Source organism: Echinops telfairi, unplaced genomic scaffold, assembly GCF_000313985.2.
Source record: "Echinops telfairi isolate 266 unplaced genomic scaffold, ASM31398v2 ScPeMD7_17;HRSCAF=63, whole genome shotgun sequence".
Lineage (NCBI taxonomy): Eukaryota > Metazoa > Chordata > Mammalia > Afrosoricida > Tenrecidae > Echinops > Echinops telfairi.
Genome location: NW_022103914.1, coordinates 2,025,295 through 2,033,193, shown reverse-complemented (window position 1 = coordinate 2,033,193; position 7,899 = coordinate 2,025,295). Strand labels below are relative to the sequence as shown.

The 7,899-nt window shown below is 46.6% G+C and overlaps 1 pseudogene; it reads right to left on the bottom strand.

The window, feature by feature from the left end:
• Positions 1–7,065: 7,065 nt before the first annotated feature.
• LOC101644608 lies at positions 7,066–7,601 on the bottom strand (annotated as a pseudogene).
• Between the last annotated feature and the right edge of the window lie 298 nt (positions 7,602–7,899).

Here is a 7,899-nt window from a genome sequence, read left to right as displayed (position 1 = left end):
AAAAAAAAAAAAAGAAGTGAGCATGGCAAGATTCTGTCTAGTATATCTCAAACGTTTTTATCAAGAGAGACCAGTCCCCAGAGAACGAGCACCTGCTTGGTAAAGCAGAGGAAGAGAAGAAGAGGGGAGACCTGGACAAGGTGGATTGACCCGGTGGCTGCCAAATGACCGCAGCATAAGAACAAGCACGCAGGTGAGCAGATTCATTTTGAGGTGGAACCAACTCAATGATAATGAACGATAACTTGTGTATAAACAAGCACAGGTACGGGTAACTTAAAAACTTTTGCTACTAGAGTCCTAGTGTATAGAACAAGCAAAAACTGTTTAAACCTGTGATCAGTGTACAGCAACAAACAAGTTCTAAAATGCATGCGTTTCGTAATCTTGTTAAACCAAACACCAGAACTCACTGCCACTGAGTTGACAATGACTCACTATGACACCAGGGTCCCTGTTAATCTTGGTAAGGTGACCAGACGTCCAGCTTTTGGCGGGACAGCCCCGATTTTTGGCATTTAAAAAAAGTCCTGGTTTTTCGAAAGAATGCAGGACAAGCTAGGGAATGGTCTATTTGGTCCATATAGACCAAATTTTTAATCAAGAACCCCACCCACCCACCCGGTCAATGGTGTTCCGCTTTAAATCTGGTCACCTTATGTTAAGGTGTCTTTCAAAAAAAGGTCCAATTGAAACAGTGACTTCTAGGTGATCTTCTGGGACAGTTTATTTTACAGAGTAGAAGGCAGCTCAAGAATGGGTAGCAACAGTTCTTTAGAGGGAGATTCTATTGTGCGTAGGGTTGCTATGCGTCAAAACCTACTAGATGACACCGAACAACAACGTATTTGTCGTATATTCTCTCTCGTATTAAGCCTACAGAACAGATTTGAGAAAATATTAACCATTATAATTTTTGGGTGGTGAAAAAAAAAAAAGCAGGCTTCAGGGCAAAGGCTGCATCCTGACTCTGAACCTCTTCCACTGCTGGCTCCCAGACTTCTGACTGCCAGGCAGAATGTGGGACCCTTCAAACACCAGACAGCCACCACAAATTAGCTAGGCTGAATATATTTATTGTGAGTAGATATGATTCGAATCGGGCAGCATCAAACCAAAAGAATGGAGTGCTCTGACAGCAAGTTAAAGAGGCCGGGTGCAGTGTAGCAACAATGAAACATACAACTTTCCTCTAGTTCCTAAATGCTTCTTCATCCACCCACCACCACCACCCCCCCCTACACACACCCACTATCATGATCCCAATTCTGCCTTACAAATCTGGCCAGAGGATGTACACTGGTACAGATAGGAACTGGAAACACAGGGAATCCAGGACAGATGATCCCTTCAGGGCCAGTGGTGAGAGTGGAGATACTGGGAAGGTGGAGGGAGGGTGGGGTGGAAAGGGGGGACCAACTACAGGGATCTACATATAACCTCCTCCCTGGGGGATGGACAAAAGAAAAGTGGGTGAAGGGAGATGTCAGACAGTGCAAGATATGACAAAATAATAATTTATAAATTATCAAGAGTTCAACAGGGAGGGGGGAGGGGAGAGCAGGGAGGGAAGGAAAAAATGAGGGGCTGATGCCAGGGGCTTATGTGGAGAGCAAATGTTTTGAGAACGATGGGGGCAATGAATGTACAAATGTGCTTTACACAGTTGATGCATGTATGGATTGTGATAAGAGTTGTATGAGCCCCTAATAAAATGATTTTTTTAAAAAACAATGTGAGGTAGTTTATTGTGCCAACCCAGCCGATAAACACATGTGGGGTTAATTGAAGGGCAGAGGGATAAATGGCTTGGTAAGCCTCGCCTTTCTAGTTCTCGGGTCTCTTCCTCTCTGATGGTCGGGTACCAGGGTGCCGCTGCCTTAGCCAGTTCCCTGTTTCAGCAGGCAAGGCTCACTTCCTGCAAGACATCCAAAGGAGAAGCAGCATGAACCTAACCCAATGCAGTCCTGGGTGCTGGAGCAGCCGTGTGGAGACCCCTGCCAGTGCTAAGACACTTACATGCTCACTGATTTGGCTTTTCTCCTGCAGTCCTTGGGTGTGTTTTGTGAGATGGAGGAGGACTTTGTGGATTGGTGTCGGACATATGGGCTAATATTGGACTTGTGGACTTGAGCAGCACAGGGTTGGGATGTTTTCTTGATGTGCACTTAACCTTTATATAAAGCTCTCTCTTATACATGAGTTTCTGTGGATTTGTTTCTCTGAAGTACCCAGACTCACACATTATGGTACCTAGGGCATGGGGTACTGGAGAAACAAGTCATAAGCTGGTGAGTAGATGCTTGTCTGACCTCTCCCTCATGTAGTTTTTCTTCTTTGTCTAGCCAGAGGTCAGATAAAGCACACGGTTTACTCAGTGGTTTTCTGGGGTAAATAGGGAAATAAGAAAATAAAAAGCTGTACGCCCACTTGCTTTCAGCCATTAAAATTTGGTCTTTAGATGAGTTTAGGCCATGCCTGCAAACAAAGCTTTGAAAAGATATGCTCAGTGCTTTGGAGTACTCAGGAACCAATGGTCTTTGTCAGAAGCTGGAAAAAAATCTGGAACCATGAAGAAAACTGCCCTCTAGGACTGAATGTTAAAGGGAGTCTGAGAGCAGGCTAAAATGCTTGCTAGGTGACCACCTGGATCTACTTGTTGAGTGGAAGTGGGAGAAATGCAGCAATAAAGAGACAAGTTGAGTTTGGCCACTGACACCTGTGGACTTGGTTTACAGGAAAGAGAGAAGACGAGAGCGGGTTGACTGGTCTAAGGTTCATAACCTAGCATGAGGGGGCTAGGCTTGTTGAGTATTGGTGAGAGCCCATGATCTAAAGTCAAGGTGACCAATGGCCACCCTGTGGAGGCTGAGTGAGGCAGCCCATATGGAGTTGACCAGAACCCAACCAGTTGAAGAGAAAAATTTTGAGCCTGTGAACTGGTGCATATTGTTGCTGACTTTATGGATGGCCTGTCCGATTTGACTTTGCTTATGGATGCAGACTTCACAAGGTTTCAACTGGGCTGAAGACACTTCATGTCGAAAAATAGGATTGTCTTCCCAGAACACTGGGTTGATGTAAGTGGGCAGTATATAAATTGGAGATCCAAAATTCGGGGGATAGAGGCATGAAGTGGTTGGCTTTCAAATTTTCATAGCTGGGAGAACATATTCACAGGATTATAGGATTAAGGTGTAGGTGTTACTTAATGGCAATTGTGAGGCTACAGAATTATGTATACATGACAAGTTGGCAAGGGGTGGATTGAGGTAGTTATTGTGCCAACTTGGCCGATAAACACATGTGGGGTTAATTAAAGGGCAGAGGGATAAACGGCTCGGTGAGTCTTGCCTTTCTAGTTCTCAGGTCTCTTGCTTTGCGATGGTCGGACCAGGGTGCAGCTGCTTTAGCCAGTCCCTGTTTCAGCTAGCAAGGCTCACTTCCTGCAAGACATCCCCAGGAGAAGCAGCATGGACCTAGACCAATGCTGTCCTGGGTGCTGGAGCAGACGTGTGGAGACCCCTGCCAGCGCTGAGATGCTTACACATTCACAGATTTGGCATTCCTCCTGCAGTAGGCGTCATTGCGTGTGTTTTGTGAGATGGAGGAGGACTTTGTGGATTGGTGTCAGACATATGGGTTAATGTTGGAGTTGTGGATTTGGGCAGCACAAGGTTGGGATGTTTTCTTGATATGAACTTACCCTTTATATAAAACTCTCTCTTATACATGAGTTTCTGTGAATTTGTTTCTCTAAAGTACCAGACTAACACAGAATGTTAATATTTTAATCCTATCAGTTTTATTTATGTCATTACATAGCTAAATTCTAATTTGCCTGAGAGTAGAGAAATAAGCTCAATATACTGGGTTTGTTTTTCCAGACACTTAAACTAGGCATGAAACTGAAGCCATAGACACTCTGGATCATTATTCTCATGATTCTGACAAGGCGGTTTAGGGAGAAAGGTACATCTTGCCAAGCTGCCTTCCAGAGAATATGTCAATATATACTTCCAGCAGCAATGTTTAAGAATATCTGTCCCTTCTAACCCTGAAAACAGTACAACATTTTGAATGTGCTGAAAAAGGGCATCTTGCTATTTTAGTCTGTTTGTTCACAAATGTGATTGAAATTCTTTGGTGTATTCATTGACTCAAAGGGGGACCTGTGGCCTGAAGCTGGTGGGAATGCATCAAGCAATGAACTTGCTGTTTCCTCACATCTCATAAAACACACACACGGGGTCTCTTCTCTCCCCACATCTGCTCAGGGCTCAGCTTCCCCGAGTCCAAATTCTCAAGAGAAGAACCTGGCATCCCCCTTTCATGCAAGGTCCTGTCAACCTAACAGTCTGTGGGCTAGCTCACTGGGAGTAGAGGATGGAATTTAGCGTCTGAATCTTATCACCCATTTCCTGCGGGGTTTGCCTGAGGAGACAAAATAGATCACCAGTGAAAAAGGAATTCTAATGTCAATTACGTTCGCAGTCGGTCAGGCACCTAATTGTGTACGTTTGTAGGGCTCTGTGTTCATGGGCAGACGAAAAATCACAGGAGGGTCACATATGCCTCACTGAATGGAAAACTGATCAGAATTGTGCCACTGTATCTCACCCCCACTCAGAGGCAGAGCAACCAGGACAGAGAGGGAAGGGGTGCTACAAGGCAGAGGGACACACAGTCTGGCTGCCTTTCCGTACAGCAACCGGGCATGACCTCTTGTCTTCAACTAAACATATGGCCCAATCAATTTCATACACTATAGCTACTTGTCTTTCTCTTTCCCCTGTGGATAGGCCGAAGCCAGATGTGTGTGTTTCTGATATTCCCTACGACCCAAGTTTCTCATTTCTGGCCATCTGGTATCTGAACAGAGTCCTGGTTGTCCATTAGGCTGCTAACTGTAAGGTCAGCACTTCAAAACTACCAACTACTCCTGGGAAGAAAAATGGTGCTTTCTGCTCCCATAGCGCATCCCAGTCTCAGAAACCCACCAGGGTAGTTCTACCTCGTCCTATAAGACTGACTGCGATGAGTCAGCATCAACCCAATGGTGGCGAGTTTGGTTTGAGAATATTTGAACACACTTCTTAATTGGGAGGAATTCTGATGCAGAAGCTCACTTGCTGTCCACGAGTCCCTTTCTCTGCTTCTATAATGTGAACAGATAACCTTCCAGTTAGATGCTGAGGCCTGAGACTGATTATGGAGTGAGTAACACAGAGAACAGATTTAAAGGGCAGTGTAGATGCGTTCGGAGGTGGCAGAGGAAGCAACAGCGGCAGTCTCCAGTGTCCGGAAGTGGCTGTGCCAATGCAGCGCTGTGGAATACTAACCAGACTCTTCCTGCGCATTGTGCTGAGCTCTATTTCGGTGTGCCGAATTTCCTATGGCCCCCAAACAGGAGCCAAACCTCCTCCTTCAGCCTTTCCATCCATTTCTTGAGCTGTCCACTGTCCTTGCCGTCAATTTCTCTTCTCTCTAACCAGCTGTGCCTCCATTGATAAGGCACCTGGAAACTGGAGCATGAAAGGGGAGGAGCAGCGCATGTATATCAGTGTTCTTGGCAGCACTCTCACAATAGCCGGAGGGTGGAAACAGATGCAGTGCCCACCGATAGACAAGAGGGTAAACAGAATGTGGTCTAACCATACGTGGGCTATTCCTCAGCCAGAAAGAGAAGTCCAAATATAAAGTGGATGAGCCTAGAAATGCTGCCGTTGTTAGGTGCCGTCAGGTTGGTCCTGACTCCTAGAAGTCCAATGTACCACAGCATGGAACTCTGGCTGGTCCGCACCATCCTCCCAGGTTGTTACGTTTGAAGCCTGTGGTTGCCACCACTGTGTGAATCCTTCTCCTTGATGGTCTTCCTCTTTATCTCTGCCCTTCTTCTCTACCAAGCATGAATTTTCCAGGGGCTGGTCTGTCTTGATAACATGTCCGAAGCATGTGAGAAAAGTCTCACCATCCTCATTCTCAGGAGCATTCTTTTCAAGACTAAATCTGTTTGTTCGTTTGGCAGGCTGTAGTGCTTTCAATATTCTTCACCAACACCGTAATTCAAATGCATAATTTCTTCTTTAGTCTTCCTTGTTCAATGTCCAACTGTTATATGCATGAAAGGCAACTGAAAATACCATGGCTTTGATCAGGTGCACCTTAGTCCTCCAAGTGACAGTCTTGCTTTTCAACACTTTCCAGAGGTCTTGTGCAGCAGATTGACCCAGTGCAAAGTATCCTTTGATTTCTTGACTGATGCGTCGATAAGTATTGGTTGTGGATCCACAAGACAAAATCCTTGAAAACTTCACATTTCTTCTCTGCTTATCAGGATGTTACCTATTGGATCGTTGTGCGGATTTTAGTTTTCTTTACATTGAGCTGTAATTGATACAAAGACTGTAATTTTGATCTTCATCAGCAAGCGTTTCAAGTCTCTCACTTTCAGCAAGCACGGTGGTGTCATCTGCATATTAAGGGTTGTGAATCAACCTTCCTCTAATCCTGATGCTACATTTTTTTTTTTTATTTAATTTTGGCGGGGGGAGCTGAGATTTTGAATATCATAGATCAGTGTCCAGCCTGCCTCTCACTGCTAGGCCCCTTTGTGGGCCGATCTTGACAGTGCCTAGAAGGCGCCCTGCACTCAGGGCTTCTTCCCCACCCTTTGGAAGGATCCAGCACCAGCCTGAGAGGCAGTCAGCCACACTGAGGGAGTGGAAGGGGGAGGAGACAGCAGCGGCCTGCGCAGGCCTGAGTGCGTGTGTGTTTGTGTGAGAGCACGTGTGGAGTGAGGTTTATAGACCCTGCCGCAGGGACAGTCCTGGGTGGGAGAGCAGAGGAGGGAAGAAGCAGCACATCTTTTCTCCTGGCGCCTCAGCCTCGACCTACCTCAGGGACAGAAATGGAAAACCCCTGGTCCTGGGTCCCAGCCTTCAGGACTGGAACCCTGTGGAGTCCGGAGGAGTCGCAGACCCAGTCTGTGGGGAGACTGGGTCTGTCTCCTTTTGAAAGTCCTGGAAGGGTGGGAGGTCAGAAGCAGAAGGGGGCGGGTCTCTGCTAGAAGAATTTGACGCCTCGCGTCGCTGCTGCCGGTGGCGATGATCTCGGCCTTGTGCTCCTGCTGGAGGGCCTGCAGGGCACGCAGCAGGGTCGCCTCATCCAGCCTGTGGAACTCCTCGTCCTCTGTGTCTTCCCCATTGGTCAGTTCATACAGGGTGAACACGGAGTTGTTTTGGCCACTTTTTGAAACCCACTGATGGATGAGTTTCCCCCATTCTTGCGGCCTCCGCCACATGATTAGGAAGCTAGACCTTCTCTTATCCAACCACTCAAGGTTCCCTTTCTCCCTCAGTTCCTCTAATACAATCTGAATGGATTCCACAGGGAGCTTCCGCTGCAGCTTGACGTTGTTGGAAGAGCGGGCTCTCCTGCGCTTCCATCACCGTCATGCAGGACTGTTTGTGCAGGCGGCAGAAGGACAGGACCAGGGAGCACCAGGCGGCCAGCTGCTTCTGCCGGGTGTCCACGTTCGGCTGTAACGTAAAGGAGGGTGGGAAGCTCTCCTGCTACGGCCACTCGAAACCCATCGCCATCGTGGGAGCCCAGGACACCCGGTGCTACATTCTTTACACAGGCCAGCTTCTCTGATTATTTGCTCAGCATGCAGATTGAGTAAATGTGGTGAAATGATACAATCCTGACTCATACCTTTCCTAATTTTAACCATGCAATATATATTTCCTTGTTCTGTTCCCACAATTGCATCTTGATCCAAGCACAGGTTCTACGTGAGCACAACATAGTGTTCTAGAATTTCAATTCTTCTCAATGTTATCCCAAGTTGGTTATGATCCACAAAATCAAATTCCTTGGTATAATCAATAAAACACA